The 11,173-nt window shown below is 38.6% G+C and overlaps 1 long non-coding RNA gene across 1 annotated transcript; it reads right to left on the bottom strand.

Moving 5' to 3' along the window:
* Positions 1–1,569: 1,569 nt before the first annotated feature.
* Positions 1,570–10,784, bottom strand: LOC108696040. Its single transcript, XR_001932172.2, has 4 exons — positions 10,165–10,784; positions 6,891–6,973; positions 5,272–5,366; positions 1,570–3,532 (listed from the first exon to the last, which is right to left on the bottom strand). It is a non-coding gene; the product is annotated as an uncharacterized LOC108696040 (long non-coding RNA).
* Between the last annotated feature and the right edge of the window lie 389 nt (positions 10,785–11,173).

The raw sequence follows: 11,173 nt of genomic DNA, 5'->3' as shown, positions 1-11,173 counted from the left end.
AGGTATAAATAGCTCTACAACTGAAAAAATAAATAGTTCACCTTTGAATGAACTTTTATATGCTGTGTAGACAGTGCTATTCAATTTATAATAGGTCTTCTTTTAAATTCTTTGCTGGTTTTGAATTATTTGGCTTTTTGTTATACAGCCTACTCTTGTTTCAGAACATGCTACATGGGATTTAACTAGCACCTGGATGAGCCCTCCTCAACAAAGTAGCAAAATAATGAGTTTACTCTTATTTGCATAATGTTTTGGTTTGACATTTTAGAGAAATAAAGGTTGCAGTTTACCCTAGATAATTTATTGGTGCAAGTTGACTAAAATAAATAATCTGATTCAGTGTTCCAATTATACAACCTGAAGGTCAAAAAAGCAGATCCCACTTGCCTATGTGTTATTTTTAGCTCTATTACACCAGACATTATTTTTAATATGGCAATGAAGAGATAAGGGTGAAATATTGCAGGGGTTGCATATGTGGTGGTAAGCTAATGTTTCCTCGTTTGTGTCACTTGTCAGCCAAACCCTCAAACTTCACTGAAGATGGGGCAGCACTCGCCATAACTTAGAGTTCACAGATGAGCCTTTAGACACAGTCAGGCAGGAGTCTTACCAGGGCCCAGTCCCATGGGTGACCATACTGCAGTAAAAGAGGTGCTGCTGGCTGTGGAAGGGAGTTTGAGTGAAACAGGGACATGTTTGGATTTAACAGGACATGGGTGTAGGGTAGCATGGTGGGCACATGATTTTTAAAAGCAACCCGGTTGCTTTTAAAAATAAATAATAAATATTGCTCTTTGGTCTTAAATGCTCATTCTTCTGTACAATGTAACACATAGTAGCAGTGATCAAAACACCTTGGACTAATGCAGCAAGCATCCCACGACCCACTATTCTTCCTAAAACACTTACAAAGGCCATATTTCTTATTGAAATGTTAGTTATTACTCGTTACTTTGCATTGTATACTATTACTCATTTTTATAGCTCCTTGCTAACCCTTACCTTTTCTTTCTATACACTTTATACATTTTCTTTATAAAATATTGCTGTCCAAACATTTGAATTTCCCTGAATCCAGCTCTATGATAGGGATATACAAATTACTACCCGGGCCCCCAACATTGGTATTAAGAGAAAAAGTTAGTTGCTTAGAGTTAGACCACTTCACCACTTCTTTTGCTTTAATTATATAAACACTGGTCTTCAATAGCACACTACAGAACATTAATAGATAATACTTTTTGTATGAGCTTCAGCCTTATAGTATCTGTTTACACATTCAACAATACATGTCTGCCTCCTGTAGAACTTTTGCTGGTATTACATTGTTGGAAAAATGTAGTCACATAGCAACAAAAAGGAAAACAATAATAATATTTAACGTCATACCTTGGGGTATATTTATCAAAGAGTGAAGTTAGAGTTCGCCACAGTACTCTAGAGTGAAATTCCGCCACTTTCCATTCATTTCTATGGGATTTTATTTATCAATGAGTATTTATCAATGAGTGAAAGTTCATTCTTTGATAAATACGTCTTTCAAAACCCCATAGAAATGAATGGAGAGTGGTGGAATTTCACTCTAGAGGACTGTGGCGAACTCTAACTTCCCTCTTTGATAAAATATACCCCCTTAACTCAAACTCCCTAGATACCCAACCAAACACAAATGCTAATCTTTCATCATTTTGACCTGCAACATTGATGAGCACATTTACTAATATTCATTTTTTTCTGTGCATTAATTAGAATAAAAATGTCACTTTCTAAAGTGTGCTTTAACATTTTTCAATTTATGAAAAGTCAAGTTCAGAACAAAATGCTATTTCCAGGGAGTGTTTCACCTAATAGTGTTTGCCTATTGTAAGGTGGGGTATTCTATTATAGCCTGTGGCTAAATTATTTTTCAGCATTCTATAAATATGTTTATTTGAAAAGTAAGCAAAAACGTGTTTGCACCAGAATAGATTTTCTATAATGACCATCTAATAAATTGTCTAGAAGCATTACTGGCCTTTTGCTGTTCTTTATTCTGTGCTCTTTCTAAATTATATAATCAACTTATAATAATGACTGTCTGTACTTCACTTGCATATTTGATATCTGGCTCAGTGTGTGTAAAAAGTAAATCTAAATAATCAACATCATATAGCGCTCTAAATATTCTATGGATATATACTTTGAGGTAGTGTTGTCAAAGAGGTTTAACACTGACCCAGGGTCAGACTGGTGTGGCAAGACACCAAGAAAAAACCTAGTGGGCCCTGCCAGCCCAAACGCGCTCCCTGCCTGAAACCATGCTACTGCCCCAACCTCCCTCACTGGCCCCAGTCGTGGCCCTAAGAAGAAAAAAGGTACACACGGAGGGGGGGGCAGAGAGTGGTTGTGGCTGGGGTCCATAGGGGCTTTATGGCTGTAAGTCTGATGCTGCAGTGACCAGCATGTTACAGGTGTCAGCTATAAGATGTAGGCAGAGTCTGCCTTAGGTCAACTGAACCACTCCACAGGGTAGCAAAAAAAAGGGAGAATTTGATAAACACCAAAAAAATACCACTCTCTTCTATTCTGCCACTAAGAACAATATAGATTAAGATCACTTTTTAAGTCATTAATTTCACAGTTTTAGAGCTTGGGGCAGCAGTGTTTGTCTCCACTAGTCTTGGTTACCCTGAATCCTTTTAATTCCTTATAAAAGATGCTGCAAATGTCAGGAGATCCTATAAAGCTGTCTAATTTTGGCCCTGAAAATTGCTAAGGCTAGGCCACACCAGACGGATCTCAGTCTGCGGAGAAAAGCAGGCTGAGAATCTGCTACCCAGCTGCTCCTCTTCTGCTGCACTTCTTGCACATGGAAACATTACCTACACTTGGGTGCAGGCTGGCATGGCGGACTTCAGTTTGAATTGCAAAATCTTACGTTTCTGCACCAAAATCCTCCACATCTGCCTTCGAACAAAGGAAGGAAATGGAAATGCTTTGTGCACTTGGGGGTGCCAAATGTTAGGCACCCCCAAGTGATTGTATTTGACTTTGTATTGATTGTATTGAAAACTGCACCAGTCAGGGGTTATACCAGTGAGCACCATCGATCGATCCTCTTCCACAGAGCACAAAGCCTTTCTTTCTCCTTTAATTAGAGTTCTCCATTTGGGCTTTGCTACATGTAGGCAGAGCCCGTACCAACAATTAAAGAATATTTTGCCAAGCAGCAATATTCTTTTTGTCAGTTCCCTGGTTTTACCCTCACCCCATCTGTATTTCATGTGTCCCTGTTTACTTGTATACCTCCTTGCACCCAGAACTCATAGAATGACTTTCAAACAGACAACACACACAAACTGGTGTTTAACCACCACATGCACGTAGCCTAACAATTGTATTATCACCTCATGTTTGTGAATTAATTGCTTCTTATCAACCTAACTTGATACTGTTATTTTTCTGCATCCACCTAGGAGGAAAGGTTTGGTAATTGTTATCCATTTATCGACTGGCCAGCTATCCTGGTCTCTTCAGTGATTATTATCTAAAAGTGAAAGAAGGTTGAAAATATAAGTATACAGACTTATTTTTATCGTTTCCAAGACTTTTAGAGTAGCAACTAATTGTGGTTTCAAAAAGTTGCAGGTAGAAAATAATTTATACTAGTTCCAACTGAAATACATGTTAATAATGTTAATAACATGGACACTCCTCTCTCTTTGTTCCATTGTGAAGTGATGGGTTCTATGACCAGAGGTCCCTCTGCTTTTGAGAGAATCTATGTACCACCCACTATGTAACTTCAAGTGCCAAAATCTATCACTTCACATTGGGGTAAATTTATCAAAAAGTGAAGTTCCTCCACTAGAGTGAGATTCCGCAGCTCTCAATTCATTTCTATGGGATTTTGAAAGGCGTATTTATCAATGGGTGAAAGTGAAAGTTCACCCTTTGATAAATACGCCTATAAAAATCCCATAGAAATGAATGGAGAGTGGCAGAATTTCACTCTAGTGGCGGAACTTCACTATTAACTTCACTCTTTGATAAATATACCCCATTGTGAGGGAGAGGGAGGTGAGGAAGAGGTTGCATTACACTATGAGCAGGACCCTGCCTAATGATGATTGGGTAATTATCTGTATGTGTCAGAGATAGACTATCATAGTGGAATAAAGTAGGTCTGTGCATAAAAATATCCATTCATAATCAAGGCCTCCTGTTTTCTGTATAGGTATCTTGTACAACATTAAAATTGAATAATTATTATCTGTTTATTTAAATAACTCCAAAATATTATGCCAAGTTTTAGGTCTATGACACTTGTAGGGTAACATCAGACAATATGGGTTTGCTCTACAATGAGTATCATGGAAACCACCTGTCACCACCTGTAATATCTTCATTGATGGTGCCTAAGTTATAAAATGCTTGTAAGGTGTAAATCTGCATAAAAAATTATTTCCTGTGTTCTTTTTTTGTACAGTCAATCAGTTGTAGAAAACTGTTGTTTGAACTCTAATCAAATAAAAACAGAGTTTCTACTCATCATCAGGTGCTATGAAAGCATATGGCAGTACACTGAGTATTTCTGACATTTGATAGCTAATGGCTCTCCAAGACTGATCCTTTACAGCGAACAATAAATTGCCTGGAATAGACTCCAGAGCTTGATGTTATTAACAGATTAATAGCAGTGTTTGAGCCCTAGATTTCCATTAGACAGACAAGGAATCTCCAATATTTAAAGATGTAAAATAAATTCGAATCAACTTTCCATTATACAAGCCTTACATGTTTTCAGTGGTGTTGAAATTACTTGTGAAAAGCACGTAAGTTGGAAGCAGTATTTGTATATCTTTTTCCATATTGTGGCCTGGCGGCTTCGATTTTTTAAACAATATAGCAGACACTAGCTGGTTGACAGACCTATGAAGAAGCACACAATATTGGCTTCTGCTATAACATTTTTCAAGACACAGTATCAGCAGTGCAGAAATAGCAAACATTGCTTTCAATTTAAAAAAAAAAACATTGAACGTTTTTAATAAGCGTATATTGGAAATCTGCTTAGAATTACATTGTCTTTCATTAGGCAACATGATTTATTGTTTACACCCCCTTGAAGGCAAACCATCAATGTTGTCTTATTCATAAAAAAGTTAAGACAAAGTACCCAACCCTGGACTGACAGCCCATAAAGCCACTGAAAGAAGTGGATCAGTACTGCATTTTAGCTAAAAATGCAACTCCTCAATCAGCAAGACCTGACATGTTACATACCTGTAGTGCTGAAAAATTGAGCGTATTCATTTATCACTTCGCTGCTGCCTTTGCAGTGATATGAGTGAGAGACTGTAAAATGAACAGGCCAGGACCTGAATAAAAAGATAAGAAATAACAAGTAAACATAAAAAACCAGTAGCCTCACAGAACTAGTTTGCTGTTTATGACTCTTTTTTAAAAGCTTGAGAGAGTTTGAGGAGGAATGCAAACAACTAAAAAGTAAAAAAGACCAATTAAAAGGTTGCCAAGAATTGGAAATTCTACAAAATACTAAAATTTTACTTTAAGGGGCAGTATACCCCTTGTTCAGCATGAGTACAATAAGTAGCGCTTGTGTTGAACATACTTTTTGCCTGTTGTTTTAATTATGAAAAATCAATGGTTGTTATTTTGTGAGCTAAACACAGTAAAAGGGGAAATGAAAACTACTCAATGTTTGGTCTTTACATAACACATACGCACATGGGCCAATTACATCATGAGCCAATTACCAGAATGTATTTGAATGTGGGAGGAAACTGGAGTACCTGGAGGAAACCCATGCAGAGACGGGGAGAACATACTTATAATACAAACCTTTCTCATTGGCAGCCCAAATCTACTATATACACTGGTGGCTTAATCCAGATCCATATAATCCGAACTTCCCACTGCAAGACACTTTGGCAAGCTCAATAGAATCCCTCTCATATATTCCGTTCCGCAAATCTCCCGATCTACACACAACTCACCCAGTTATAATCACCCAATACAAAGCGTGGGTGGCAGCACTTAAACTATGCAATCTAGCGTTACCTCTTCTCTCGCCTCAGCTACCCCTATGGGGAAATTCCTTCCTCCCACACCTGAAGCACATAGCAGAGTACAAAATATGGCCACAATGGGGTCTACGTACACTAGGGGACTTGGTTATTTGAAATTAGACATGCTCAAACCCAGGAGCCTCTTCCCTGGTTCTCCTATTTTCAGCTTAGACAGGCCACCACTACCCAATTTCATGGGAACGCTATGAATCTCACAACCTCTAAGATAGAATCAGCCCTTAGAGCCGCCACCACCAAAAAACTTGTCACCAGGCTGTACTCGCTTCTCCTAGCTACTATTAAACCTCCATTTAATGCAGCGGGTGCAGCCTGGAGCAGAGACATCCCAGGGCTAGTGGACGAAGATTGGGAGGAGGCAACTGATAAGGCATATGACTACCTTGTCTCAACCAGAGATAGACTGATCCAGTTCAAGATCCTACATAGACTCCACTTAACCCCAAATAGGCTGTTCCGTATGAGCCGACTGGACTCACCACAGTGTCCTAAGTGTAGGGCCTCAGAGGCATCTTATCTACATCTCATTTGGTCATGCCCTCGAATCCAAGTCTTCTGGTCTCAGGTTCTTAATTATATTCAGGATAAAACTGCACTACCTAAACTAATAACCCCCCAGGTATGCATTCTTGGTGTAATAGATGAGGTCACACCTAGGGCTGCCATGAGAATACTTTTCTGTACACTACTAGTCTATTCCAGGAAATATATCCTCCTGAATCCCCCCCCCAATCCCCCCGCAGTTAATGGCTGGTTGAATTTACTTAAAGCAACACTCCCCCTCATACAACTCACCTATACTGCAAGAGGGTGTCCTCAGAAATATGACCTGGTGTGGCGAGGTTGGCTGGAAGCCACAGAGGAGCCTTAAAGTGGACCTGTCACCCAGACACAAAAAGCTGTATAATAAAAGTCCTTTTCAAATTAAACATGAAATCCAATTTCTATTTTTTATTAAAGCATTCATAGCTGTTATAAGCTAATTTTAACATCTCAGCTGTCAATCAAATATTGTCTGCCCCTCCTCTATGCCCTGGGCATAGAGGCAGGGCAGACAATTACTTTCACTTTCCATTTAGCACTTCCTAGAAATCACTGCTCTCCCCACATTCCCTCTCTCTTTTTCCCATTTAATTGTGTAGCCAGGGCATGGGGATGGACAACAGGTCCCTCATTCCGGAGCACAAACAAGATTTTGAGCTGATGCAAGGCTTGTCTTAATAACAGTGTCCACAAAATGGCTCCTGCCTGCTAGCTGTAATTATGAATTCCCAGACTGGAGGAAACAAAAAAGATTCAAATAATTTATATAGTGTAATTAAAGTTAATTTTGCTTGACTGATGTGATAAAATAGGATTATGAATAATTTTTTTGGGTGACGGGTCCCCTTTAATATCAAGAAGGATAAGCTAACAGTTACATAACTACCTATATCACATATTCAAGGGATTTAGGAGTAATAGCAACCGTATAATAACTGAATTAGAGTATATACTAATGTACAGGACTCAATTATGTTAAATACTTACGCTGTACTATGACAACTATAAGAAAATGGAACCACAAATGATATAATGTTTGTTTGTTTCTTGTTATAAAATGCAAAATAAAAAACCTTTAAAAAAAAATAATACAAACCTTTAAAACAATATTTTTTAAAATGTATAAAAACCCTCAAAATCAGACAGAGAGTACATTCAGATACACTTTTCTTGCTTAAAAAGAGTTGCTTTAAACACAGCAGCCATGTCTCACTTATCTACTTCCTTTTGCCATAGATTTCTTCAGGTCATGCTACAAACCTTTAGGGCAATAACACCTGGCAGAAACAGGTCAGTACTATTGGTGCCTAAGGATATATACTGGCCTGCCTCTTGCCATCCCCAAATCAATCACACACTGCACAGTTGGTTCAATGTTACAATCACCACCCGCAGGTCTCTCGCTCTCTTCTAGCAATTTAGTGCACTCTGAGTAGTATACATCATATCAAATGGCAACAGCTGTGTCACAGCAAGAACGTCTTTACTTTTTATGGAGAATGAAAAAAGCATGGCAGCAGAGGCAGAATGCTTGCCGTGTTTCACACACTCATACATACACACACACACAAAGTCCTTATTCATAGGATCTAGCAAAGGCAACTCCTCTCAGTGAAAGATGCTTAGAAAATATTTAGGATGATAGCAGTTTTTCTAATGATCAACCCGTAGGTGGCAGCATGTGGCAGTCTAAGAGAATTTGTGATATGTGACAAAGCAATGTGGGTGGTTTCCAGGAAAGAGCTGTACTAGCACGTGTCACAAGTCTTATTCCTATGGCCTGTGCAGTGTTCATGCAGTTTCAGGGTAGCCATTTTAAACGTGGCTAGTAGAAAGAATGATCTGATAATAATATTGTTCATGTAAGTAACTACCAACAAAACAATTTTACAGAAGGTCGAGTTTGCAAAGAACAAAACAGTTTCTCTGCTTGTGGTAAGGAACAGCAAAATCATCCTAAGGGTAAGGTCACACTGGGCTTTTAGGGAAGATTTAGTCGCCTGGCTGGCTAAAATGAAAAATCGCCAGCGCTAATCACACGCGGCAATTAGTTTTCCGAAGTCGCCCGAATTTGCCTCACGAAGAACCTTTGGGCGACTTTGGAAAACGACTCGCCGCGTGTGATTAGCGTCGGCGATTTTTCATTTTAGCCAGCCAAGCGACTAAATCTTCCCTAAAAGCGCAGTGTGACCTTACCCTTAGGATGATTTTGCTGTGAGGGAAGGCATTCGGGGAGATTGGTTGCCGCAAAGATGAGGCGATTAGTCGCCAGTGTAACCTTACCCTAAATAAGTAGACCGCAATCACCAGCTATCAGGGGATCTAATCAACAAATAGATGTGATAAGGGAAACACATACATATAAAGGGGCAGCTCGTGGTTACAAAACACTATATTCAAATGTGCTAAAAAATAATGTTTTTTTCCCCAATGGCTTTCCATATACTACTGTATGGTTTACCTATTTGACCTTTTTTAAAGGGCAAGTTAACCCCAAAATAAAAAATTGCTTAATAACAGAAAACATAATTCTAAGTAAATTTCCAATATACATTCCTTAAAAAGTTTCAGTTTAAAGTTATTTGTAAAAACAATTACTATTGAAAGCAGTGTTTGCTTAACTCGTGGTCTTAGTTCCACAGCAGACAGGTCTGTTAATCAGCTGCATTGTCTTACATTGTATCAACAGCCTGAGACATCGGGACAGGAAATAAAAAGGGACAGACAAACACTGCTTTCCACAGCAATACATATACAAATAACTTACCATAGGAAATTTGTAATGAATGTATATTGTAAAGTTACTCAGAATTATGCTTTCTGTTATTAGGCAAAATACATTTTATTTTGGGGTTCACTAGATTTTAAAAATTAAACAAATTCATTTTTAAAATCTACTTAAGTCAACCCCAAAATAACATTTGCCTTTTAATGCAAGTTTTGGAAGTGGGTCACCTTCAAAGTGCTAAAATGTGATACATAAAATTATACATTGCTCAGCAGCAGAGAGATGTGAACTAATGCATCAATTGTAATAGTTGCTCTGAAATACTGTATAGTAATACAGTCTGAGAATGTATCATATTGTAACAGTTTCTAAAATATCGAATCTGACTTTCTAAGTTAAATGGAGAACGTAAATGGCACCTATCACAGAAAAATAGTTTCCCCCAACAGTGTTGTGAGCTAACAGAGCCTACATCACACAGACATGCGCATAAGGAGTCATTATGCACATGATTATGCGCATGATTATGCACATGCATGTGCCCCAGCATGGCCACCCGCAACAGGAACTCCCTACTAGGGTGTGAAGAGCAATGCCACAGGTTACATTTCATGCATATGTGTTTAAAACCTACTTTACTTACATGCAGATTGCCACCTTTTTTGTTAAACATTCTTACTATCATAGTAACCATTCTGCCCTTTTATTTATTACATTGACACCAATCATTAATAGAAATAGAAAGGTGCAAACATGCCAACTGTCCCCTTGTTCAGGTCAAGCTAAGAGTAGACTTACATACAGCGGCGATCCTGGGGCTGCTACCGCCACCCCCCCAATCCGCGCTTAAAAATTAGCATCAGAGCGGGTCTAAGGGGGGCAGCATTGCTAGTGCATTGAGCGAATAAAGCTCTCTGCACTAGCAGAGCTGAATTTACGGGTTAAAACCGCCCCTTGAAACTGGTCGTTTGCTGCCGCCTGAGGCAAGGTTCTCACCCTGCCTCATGGCAGGAACAGCCCTGCTTACATAACATAATATTGTTAAGCTGCAGCACAACAGGAGGCAACTCAGGTTCAGACTGATATTCAAATTAAGCCCTGGCATTTCAGATGCACAGTGGCCCAAACAGCCCTGCACAGGCTCAATAAATAGTGAGTCTATTGCACTCTGCAAAAGCCCCTCTGGCATTTGAATGTTAATAGACCTGAGGCAACCTATTAACCCGAGGGGGGGGATCTGTGGATTATGCTTTTTATTCTTGACTCCAGTGTTACTTTGTCTTGTCCTGCTGGAATATTAACTTTTGCCTTAAACAGGTTATTTTGCATTACAATGAAACTTTTAAGTATCCTGATTTTAAGTTTTCCTGCATTTTTACATTTTTTATTTGTGGTCCCACCAATTTATAATGCATTTCAATGGGTGCATTTCCTTGATTTTAAACAATGTTTTCTGGGATTTTCCACAAAAAATTTGTCCTGATGTTCCCAAAAACCGATTTTTTTCCTCTATGAATGTTATTATTTGTGAAATAAAGAGGTTGAAAATACTAACCAGATGTATATTTTGCCATGGTATTGCATGGTCACGTATTGCTGACAGAGAGGCCTTGCACATGCCCCCCATAGTGTAACACTAATGCTGCAATACTTAATCCTAGTTATTAACACAGTAAATATTTTATCTAAAATTGACTCGTGCTTATATCCTTTCAGTATTTGAAGAAAAAGTTACTTTAACACATTTCCCTGTTTTTACATTTTCCCTGTTTTTCCATATTTTTTTCCTGGTCCCCTGAAAAACATA

The sequence above is a fragment of the Xenopus laevis genome, chromosome 1L (assembly GCF_017654675.1).
Source record: "Xenopus laevis strain J_2021 chromosome 1L, Xenopus_laevis_v10.1, whole genome shotgun sequence".
NCBI classification, from domain to species: Eukaryota; Metazoa; Chordata; class Amphibia; order Anura; family Pipidae; genus Xenopus; species Xenopus laevis.
Note: the sequence above shows the minus strand (reverse complement) of the source record. Positions and strands in the feature narration are given on the sequence as shown.